General features: G+C 38.4%; 1 non-coding gene across 1 annotated transcript; it reads right to left on the reverse strand.

The window, feature by feature from the left end:
* Nucleotides 1–1,923: 1,923 nt before the first annotated feature.
* Nucleotides 1,924–2,030, reverse strand: LOC117286408. Its single transcript, XR_004517580.1, has one exon. It is a non-coding gene; the product is annotated as a U6 spliceosomal RNA (small nuclear RNA).
* Nucleotides 2,031–11,031: the final 9,001 nt, after the last annotated feature.

Genomic DNA, 11,031 nt, shown 5'->3' on the forward strand with positions numbered 1-11,031 from the left:
GTTTGTGTTGAAAAGTCTGCTGTGATTCTGATGGGCTTTCCTTTGTATGTGATTTGTTTCTTTTCTCTTACTGCTTGTAGTATTTTGTTCTTCTGTTGGGTATCTTGATTATTAAATGTCTAGGTGTAGATTTTTTTGATTGTAGCTAGTTGGGGTCCTATATGCCTCAGTTATCTGAATGTCAAATTCTTCCCCTCTGTTTGGGAAGTTTTCTGTCATTAATTCTGTGAACAGCTTTTTAAAGTCATTTGTATTTTCTCCTGCTACTTCATGTATTCCTATCAGTCTTATGTTATTCTTCTTTGCATCATCTAGGAATTGTTGGATCGATTTCTCATGATCTCTTACTGTTTTTAAGAGACCTCTCTTTTCATGGTCACTGACTGCAATCTTATCTTCTATATCTGAGAGCCTATCTTCACATTCTTTTATTCTGTTGCGTACACTTTCAATAGAGTGTTTAATCTCTTGGATCTCTGTTTGAATCTGCTTTATGGATTCCATTTCTTTCCTATGTTGGGCATTTATTTTTTCCATTTCTTTCTTATGCTGGGCTTTCATGGATTCTATCATGGTCCTGAGGTCATCTATTTTTTTTGTCAGTTTCTGCTCTAGAGTCTCAAATCACGACTTCCATTTTGCTCACTATCTCTATGGTTATCTGGGAAATTATTTCTGTTTTGAATTTTTCTAGATCCTGATTGATCTGTTTTGTTACTTCCTGTGCTTTGAGTTCAGGGTGTCCTGGTGGTTCACTATCGGCCTTTTCATCCTCATTTGCCCTACTGTTTGCCATTGGTGAACTAGAAGTCTGTCCTTGTGTCTTGCTTAAGTGTTTTCTCATTTTAATTTTTGTTGTTGGACTGTCCTTGGTTTAATCTCTGGGATATCACCCAAATATTCCTGATATAGTTGTGCCCTAGCTTCTGTGTCTCTAACGACCCACAGACATTCTCATCTTCATAACATCAGAGAAAAGAGCTCATCAAATCAACGGCAATGCTTTACCCCAACTGATACAATCAGCAGCACATTAAAATCAAGCACAACTTGGACACTGACCACCTGTGGTAGTCACTAGTCTATCACCCTTAAATCATTTGTATTAAATTGAAATCAAGAAGCAGTCCAGAACATGTCTGCAGTGAACAAAATTTCAATATAGTTTATTTACCATTTAATGGCTCAGACAGAGTGAGGATGCAAGACCCCTGATCTCAGTTAGCTGATTGCTGAACCCCCTGATGCTGACTGACCTCAGGCTTCAAGGCCCATATTGAGTTCCCCATCCTTCTGAATGGTTGACCTCCGCAACGTTCTATTACAGGTTTCCCACGCCCTTTCTTTAAAGATGTTCAAAGTTGGGAACTCAGAAGAATATCCTTGATGACCACCTCTGTCTTTGCAGAGTGGGTCCAAAGACTGGCACAGTCAGTAGGTCTGAGAGTGTGTGTGGGGGGCTTATGGGGATTCAGGGGCACCCACACGGCTACCTTCCCAGTGCTTGAGGGATGGCGGCTGTGTCGGGAGCTGGCATGGTTCTCCTTCCCGCGGTGGACTGGGTCCCAGCCTACCTCCCAGAGCTTGAGCGATGGCCGGATTTTGCTCCTTAATCCATTCTGCCAGTCTCTTTCTTTTGAATGGTGAACTGAGGCCATTAATATTGTTGGTTACATCTGATAAGTATTGAGTTATCCTTGTTATGTTATTGTCCTGTTGTTGACTATTTTATTTTTTGCCCTCTGCCTTTAATTTCTTGCCTTGCCTGCTGGATTTGCTCTGTTGGGCCTTATGGAGTTGTGATCTCCATTGTCTTTTTCCAGGATATTGTTTAGAATTGTTTGGAGGGCTGGTTTTGTGTTCATGGAATTTCTCAGTTCTTTTTTGTGGAAGTATCTTATTTCCCCATCAATTTTGAAGGATAAAAATATGGACTGCTTCATGAAATTGCATGTCATCCTTGCACAGGGGCCATGCTAATCTTTTCTGTATCATTCGAACTTTAGTATATGTGCTGCTGAAGCAAGCACAGATCTATGGATTTATATTGATGACTTGGGGTTTGATAGGCTACTAGAGTATGCAGGACACCTGCTATGTTCACTTTCTGAAGAAAATTCCTCACTTTCTCTTGCCCTTTTCATTCTTTGCCCTTTTCCTCATAGACTGGAGTCTCCTATCTCTTCCTTCTAAAACCTATCCCCCACACTGCTGTGTGACCATTCTAAAATGCAAATCGAATTTTCAAAATACTGACTGGCTCCTAATCGCTTACATGATAAAGTTACATCAGTTGCTTTGCATTTAAAGATTACTATTCAGATCTTTTATTTGCATATTTGCTGTGCTCAGATTTGGGCAAGTCCAGCCTATGTGTCTTTGTCAGTAAGGATTCTGTGCACCTGTAGAGAATGGCTTTTCCACTTCTATGTATCTCTTTATCCTTTGCTTTTTCTTGACATCCTCCTTTCTTTCTCATTATTATACTTTCAAAGTATGGCTCAAATGCTGGGGCTTCCTGATGCAAAACGAATTAGGTGTTTCTTTGCTTGTTCTTACAACTTTAGTTCTCTTCCTCCTTTAACATAGCTCTTCCTTTCAGCCAGGCCCTCCCCTGGGTTGTAACTCTTGGGGCCCGAGGCCATGACTGGTTCAGCTTTATAGTCTTGCTCCTCCTCAGTCAGATTAAGAAATATGCCTTACATGGGAAGGTATGATTAGATTAAGATCCTTCTTTTATGTCTCTCTTTGGGAACAACACCAAGTTGATAGTTACTCACACACCAAGTTACTTTCTCAAGAGTTAAGAAAGTCAGATTAGTGATTATAGTGCCTATTAATAGTATAATAGGAAAAAAAAGAGTATAGAAGGCAATAAGGGAATTTGCTGTGTTACCCTTCCCCCAACTCCAACCAGCTCAGCACTGAGAACAATGTCTCCTTCTTAGAGGAGGAAGAGAGTATTAAGTCCAGGTTTTATACTTGAAACACAGTATCATACGGGGCCTGCCACAGTTAAACCCAGAGATGGGCAAAGCACCACAACCCCTAATTAATACCTGAAGACTGAGCTGCTGAAATTGTGTTAGGCCAACTGCTTGTTGCCCTTCCTGCAACCTCAGTTGGCAAAGGTGGGGGAACAGGGCAAAAAAGTCAGGCCTGCTGAGGTGAGACTTAGTACCTGGTAGAAACTAAAGGCCCCACATGCAGCCCAGAGCTCAGAGATGAGCCTGTAGACCAGCCTCCAGAGTTTCAGCCTCCATGTTTGCCTGCCTTGCATTGAGCCTGAGGCATAACTACCCTCCTCTTGAGATGGTGGCTGTGAGATTCAGATACAACCCAACTAAACATCATTCTTGGTGGCCAAGGGATGGTCTCCACTACCCATTCCCAAACCATGGGCAGCACAATTATCAGCAGGCCAGTGCTTATAGACAGAGCTCCAGAATTTCTGTGGCATTATGTGCAGACCTGCACCCCAATAGGATGAACATAAATTTTGGCCTGAAGTTGGCATGGGTGCACCCTGAGGATGTACAGGTCATTGTAGCTCTGCGATTCTGCCATAGCCCAGCTTAGTGTCAGCCTCAGTGACCAAGGGATTGGTTTCATTAACCTAATGCAACCTCAAGCAGCACAGTGTAGTACAAGTTCCATTGCCCAGGAGTAGGACATGGTAATGAGTGTACAAAACTTTTCCCTGGAGCTAAATGCTGGGCTGCTGAGACCTAATATGTGGCAGATGCTATCAGTCCTCATTCCTAGTCCTGCCTTGCATATAGAACCTCTGAAATAGCTCTAGTGCCAGGGCAAGATATGGCCTCAGTGTGTTGGACTTCTGTTCCAGCTAGTGTCACATGTAACTTGTTTCTGTACTCTTGGTCCATGATTTTAACCAGCAATAGGCAGCCCATAGCATTGTGGGCCTTGGTTATATCCCATTGTTCAGCTGGTCTGGCTGTGCTGTGGACCCAAGCTGTCTCACATCATGGTGGCTCTGGTGCCCATAAATGTGGCATAAAAGCCTGAGGCTGGTCCACCCACAGTGATTTTGCTCAGAGCTGGGCAGAACTACACAGTGCCTGGCCACAGGCTAATAGTTGTGGACAGGGATTTGGGCCAACCAAAGCCCCAGGGAGAGGCTTGTAGGGACAGGCTACTACTCTCTATTTCCTGGTTCTTTGTGGACAATAAATCACCTGTGCATTTGGGATAAACCTAGGATCAGATTGTCCTTTAGAAATGAAATAGTGATGACATATGCCAACTGCTTGACAAACCTGGACCAGGGTTTCACAATCTGATGGTGAAAGAGTAGAAATGATTTCAGGCTCAGAAAAAATAAGCTGCTTGCTTAGAATTTCTAGAAAGAGAGACACAAACAAAGCTATATTTGGAAGACTGGAATAAATATCCCATTCTTCAGTACCCAGATGATGTCACACACTAAAAAGTATTAAGAGCTTTCAGGAAACCATGATCTTACTTACCATGATCTTTCAGTGTAACACAATGATCTTGAAAAAAAGACCATAGAAATGTTTCAATACTCTAACTTAAATAAAAACAATAAAAAACCCTCAGAAATTGTTGATCTGAAAAACAGTGAAATCAGGAGCACAATATAAGGTATCAAAGGCAGGAGAGATCAGACAAAAGACAGAATCAGCGATCTTGAAGATAAGCTATTGGAAAATGTACTTTTAGAGAAAAAAAAAAAGAATGAAGAGGAATGAAGAAAGTCTGGGAATTTTTGGGACAGTATTCAAAGAGCAACTATTGAGGTTATGGGGTTCAAGAAGGACTGAGAATGCCAAAAGGTAGAAAGTTATTCAAACAATGACAGAAAAGATCCCAAACCTAGGGAAATATACACTGTACAGACAGGTCAGTGTTCTCCAGCCAGGTTTCACTCAATCATCTCCATCCTAAGCCACCTTGTAACAAACTTCTCAAAGGTAAAAGAAAAAGATTCTCAAGGCTGTAAGACACAGATCCTAGTACATATGTGTGTGCTGGTGTGCCTGACGCTAGACCTCTCAGCAGAAACCTCATTGGCCAGGGGAGCATGACAGGTGATTTTCACAGTGCTGACAGAATAAACAAGCACACAAACAAACTGTCAACAACAAACTTGAAATACTATACCCAGAAAAACTCTTTTAGAAACAGTGGTAGGGCCAGAGATTTAGCTTAGTGATGCAACTGCCTGCCTCACAAGCACAAGCCCTAAGTTCAAACTCTGCTAACAAAAAAAAAAAAAAAAAAAAAAAAAAAAAAATAGAGACAGATGCTCCTAGAAATAAAAAGTTGAAAGAATACATCTTTACCAAATCTGTCTCATGAGAAATACTAAATGAATTTTTTCAAACTGAAAGAGATGTTAATGAATGAGAATTAAGCATGGAAAATATAAAATATACTGGTAAGAGTAATTATATAATTTAATTATAAATACTCTAATGTTGTAAGCATGATCCATAAGCCAATAATATCTTTAGTATGAAGACTGAAAAAAAGACTAAAACTAAAATTAATTACATTGATATGCTGAGATAAACAATATAAAAATGTGAAATGAGCTATCAAAAATTTAAAATATGATGAGCAAGGGAATACAAATGCCACGACAGGAATGCAAAATGTCATCAGAGATTATTATGAACAACTATGTGCCAACAAATTTGATAAACTAAAAGAAATGGACAAATTCCTAGACACATGAATCTTACCAAGCCTGAATCATGAAGAAATAGAAAACCTCAACAGACCAGTAACAATAATAAGATTAAATCAGTAATAAAAAGCCTCCTTTCAAACAGAAGCCTAGGACCAGATGGCTTCGTTGGTTTATTCCAGCAAATATTTAAAGAATGATTACCCATTGTCTTTCAGTAATTCTGGAAGGTAGAAGGGGAAGAAATTCTTCCAAATACCTTCAATAAGGCCAGCATTAAGCTGCTATCAAAACTAGGTAAAGTCACCACCACCAGAATGACAACAAAAGGAAACTACAGGCCAATATTTTTGATAAACTTAGATAAAGAAGTCCTCAATAAAATACTAGCAAATGGAATTTAACACATTAAAATGTTATTCATAATCAAGTGGGATTAATCCCAGGAATGCAAGGATTATGTAATTCAGACAAATCAATAGATGTGATACCCCACATCAAAAAAAATAACAGACAAAGCTTTATTGTCATCTCAATGGATGAAGAAAAGGTATTTGATAAAATTCAGCATATCTTCATGATAAAAACATTGAACAAATTAGTTGTGGAAGGAATATACTTCAACACAATAAAGGCTTTTTATAAAGCTAAAATGATACAAAATTAGTGAAAGCCAAAAGCATTCTCTCTAAGGTCTGGAATAGGGTAAAAATACCCACTTTCACTCATTTTGTTCAGCATACTGCTAGAACTAGACAGAGCAAACAAGCTAGGGAAAGAAATAAAGGATATCCAAATTAGAAAAGAAGTAAAACTGTCAATATTTGCAGATTCATGATCCTAAGTATAGAAAATCACCAAAAGGATGGAGATCAAATGAGTTCAGCAAAATTTCAAGATATAAATATCAAAATCAGTGGTGTTGCTGTCAGTAGTAAGCTACCTGAAATAGAAATCAAGAAGGCAATCCCATTTACAATATCTACAATAAAATGAAATGAAATAAATTTAACCAAACAGGTGAAAGATCTCTATGTTGTAAACTGTGAAACATCAATGAAAGAAATTGAAAAAGAAACAGGAAAGTAGGGAGACATCACATGTGCATAGGTTGGAAGAATTAGTGCTAAGTATCCATCCTACACAAGGCTGTTCACAGATTCACTGCAATCGCTATAAAAAACATCAACATTCTTTCTGGAACTAGAGAGAATAATGCTGACATTTATATACAGCCACACACACACACAAAAAAATCCCAAATACCCAAAGCTATTTTAAGCCAAAAAGAATAAAGCAGCGGGCATTGCACCACCTGACTCCAAAACATTACAAAAATCATAATATTTATTTATTTTTTTGGTTCATCCTTTATTTATTTTTCTTATTGAATTTATTGGTACTTTTTTTTCCTCATTGAGTTTATTGATGCATTTTAGGTATACAGTACAATTACATTCATTTTTGGGATCTTGTACCTTTACATGACAGGTCTTGGTTCTCATTTTTTCCCCTTGTCCCTGCCCTCCCTTCACCCCCTCCTTCCCTCCCCATTTACAAACACTTTATTTCCATTTTGTCATTTTCTCCTATTTTTTTCTTTCCCTTATTAACTTTCCCCTACCCTTCCCACTTTCCCTAAAATTTTAGCCCTTTTCTTCCTATTTCACATTGTCAATTATCTCATTAGGATCTTATGTATTTTTATAGTTTATTCACACCAGAGAAACTATTTGGTATTTACACATGTAACTTATTTATTTCACTTAGGAGTATATCCTCAATATGTATCCATTTTCCTATGAATGAATCTAATTTCTCATTCTTTATGGCTGAGTACTGGTACTTTTTAAGTGTACAGTACAGTTACATTAATCACTGGGATCTTGTACCTTTACATGACAGATCTTGGTTCTCAAATTTTCCCCATATCCCTGCACTCCCTTCTCCCCCATCCACCCTCCCCTATTTACAAAGACTTTGTTTCCATTTACTCCATTTCTCATACTTTTTCTTTTCTTTTATTTCCTTTCCCCTACCCTGCTCACTTCCCCTACACCTTTAGTCCTTTTCTCCCTATTTCACAGTATCAGTTACACAATTTGTATACAGTTATTCAAGTTACACTTTTAGTTTTTCACACCAGAGAAACTATTTAGTATTTACTTGTGTGTGTCTTATTTATTTCACTTGAGTATGGCATCAATATGCATCCATTTTCCTATGAATGACTGTAGTCAAAATCATAATATTTAAAATGGTATGTTATTGACCTAGAGACATAAACCAAGGCAACAGAATAGAAACCCTAAAAGCCAACCTATGCATCTACAGCCAGCTTATTTTCAGTAGAGATGCTAAGAGGAAAATCTTTTCAATAAAGAGTGCTAGGAAAATTGGCTATCTACATGCAGAAGATTTAAAAAAAGACCCTTATCTCTTAGTAGTTTCAAAAATCAAATCAAAATTGATTAAAGACTTAAATATAAGATCTGAAAATAACCACTAGAAGAAAACATAGGAGAAATGTTCATGACCTTGGTTGGAATGGGAAAGGAGTTTTGGACAAGACCCCAAAGGCATAGGCAACAAAACAAAAATAGACAAATGGGATTACATAAAATTAAATACCTTCTGCATACCAAAGGAAATTCAAACCAGTACAGGGACAACCTAGGGAATGAGAGAAAATATTTGAAAATTATATATCTGAGAAGAGATTGATATTCAGAAAATATAAGGCACTCCAAAAACTCAGTAGTAAGGCAACAAATAACCCAATTAAAAACAGATGATTGCCAGGGATTTAGCTCACTGGTGCTGTGCCTCCCTAGCAAGTGCAAGGTCCTGAGTTTGATTGCTCATACAAAAAACAAAAAACAGGTGATAGCTTCTCAAAAGAATACAATAGCTAACAGGTAGATGACAAATGCTCAACATCACTAATGATCAAAAAAATGCAAATCAGAAACCAGGAAGAAGGGCTGGGGATTTAGCTCAGTGGTTCTACCATCTGCCTCTCAAGTGCAAGTTCCTAAGTTTGATCCCCATTACCAAAAAAAAAAAAAAAAAAAAAAAACCAAAATAAACAACAACAACACAACAACAAAACCCACAAAGAGATATCAGTGATTATAAGCAAAAAATTAAAGATAGCAAGTACTGGTGAGGGTATGAAGAAAAGGGAAACCTAGCAAAGTGGAAATATAAAGTAGTTCAGGCATTATGGAAAAAAGTATAGAGGATAAACAAACAAACAAACAAATGATTAAAATAAAACATCCAGACCATATAATTTAGCAAGGCCACTACTGCATGTATAGCCAAAGAAAAAATAAACTATGCTGAAGAGACATTTGCAATCCCTGGTTCATTGAAAGCATTATTCACAATAGCCAAAAAATGTAAATAACTTGTATCTATGAACTGATAAAAAAATGTGGTAGATATATACAATGGAATATTATGCAGCTATAAAAATGAATAAAATCCTATCATTTGTGATTACATGGACAGGACTGGAGATGATTATGTTAAGTGAGATAAGCTAGGCATAGAAAGACAAGTCCTGCATGATCTTGCTCCTGTGAGATCTAAAAAATGTTGATCTTACAGAAGTATGGTTATTACCAGAGGATGGAGAATTGGGGAGGGGAAAGGGACTTGGGGGAAGTTTGAACAGTGCACCCTAAGATACAGTTATGTAGGAGTAAGCAGTTTTGTTGTGCTATTGTACAGTTGGGTGACTATAGACATCAGTAATGTAGTTTGCATTTCAAAGGGGTAGAAGAAAATATTTGAAAATTTTCACCAGAAAGAAATGATAAATGAAGCGATGTGTGTTTTACCTGGTTTAAATATTATGCAGTGTATGTAGGTATTGACATGTTACATGGTACTCCATTAATCTGTACAATTTTTATGTATCAGGTTAAAAAAATTAAAAATACTTGTTCAATAAATGAATGATCGTTTTGCCCTGGGCCAATCTTCCTACTTACTAAAAGAAAAACTGTTCACATGTGCTGCTTGCCTGTTCCATAACCCTTCACTTTACTTTAGTAACAGAAATGCTCTGTCCTGGAAGGCTGCTCCTCTTCTGTTCCTGCCCGGTAGCATCCTCTGCCCAGCCCCACCGTAGATGCTGGCTGCAGTTTATCCTTTGACTCTGAGTCGTCCAGGAGTCTTCCATGACAGTTTTTCTGAACTAAGCTAGTTTATGGGTCAGTGTTGCCACATGAAATATAATTTAATTCTGTACAACCACAAAGAGTTAGTTCCTTACAGTATGTTCAGGCATTCCCTGTAAGTAAGGCTTAATCTCTGTAGAAGAGAATTTGTTCCTCCAATTTCTGACCACAGTGCTGCTCCTTTCCAAGTTTGTGTCTAGTTGAATGGGGCAGTATTGTGCTGCGCTGTATCCTCTTGTCTTCGGGAAGGAAAGCATTCTTTGGATTTATAGGTACTCTCAGACCATTCTGGTTTCCATGACATTATGTTTTGTTTCCATGACAACAACATTCTTTGTCCCTTGTGGGATGCTGCCCTGCTGGCATTTGTGTCTAAAGTCAAAACTGTGTTACTTGCAGCCTGCTTTCTCCAGCTTGGCAGAGGCTATGGTGCTTCCTGGCTGCCAAACGTCTGATCCCTGTTGGGTTCATGTTGAGGATGATATGGGGTGTTGGGGTGGGGTCTGTTTGCTGCTAAGTTACCCCTTACCACAGTAGCTCTCATGGTTGGAATGCTAATTCTCAGTTACAGCCATATTCGTTTCTTCTTTCCAGGGCTCAGTGAGGATTTCTGGACTCAGTAGATCATGCAGAAAGAAAGGGCAGTTTGGGAGAGCTGAGGTCTGGCTATTTCTGACCATGCTGTACCACTGAGCTAACACATAGGGTTGTTTAGCTATAAAGTAATCTCCTGTCAGAGTTCCAAATAGGGTTAAGTCCTCTCCACCCTTCTTCAACTTCTCAGGGTTTTAACCCTGGAAGGAAAAATTGGAGCATACTTTGACTGTCTGCATCTCCACTTTGTTTCCTCTCCTGTTTTCAGTCACCTTCAGTTATAAGAGATGGACTTCTGTCACTATTTCATATACTTTTTCCTTGCCTTCAATTTTATGACTCTCTTCTACACCAAGGGAAAAAGTGGCTGTGTTAAATGGGAACAAAACAAATTCAGACTTTTAAGCCAACTGCCTTGCTTTATCATGTCAGCAGCTGACCACGATACTGAATTTATTCCTTTAACAATCCAGATTTACCTCTGTATTTACCACTTCACTCTTGTTGCCAAGAAAGGTGAGTTCTTGTATGACTAGAGAAGTACATATCATGTAGATACAAATCTACATT

Source organism: Fukomys damarensis, unplaced genomic scaffold (assembly GCF_012274545.1).
Source record: "Fukomys damarensis isolate Sample0158 unplaced genomic scaffold, DMR_v1.0_HiC HiC_scaffold_16, whole genome shotgun sequence".
Classification (NCBI taxonomy): Eukaryota; Metazoa; Chordata; class Mammalia; order Rodentia; family Bathyergidae; genus Fukomys; species Fukomys damarensis.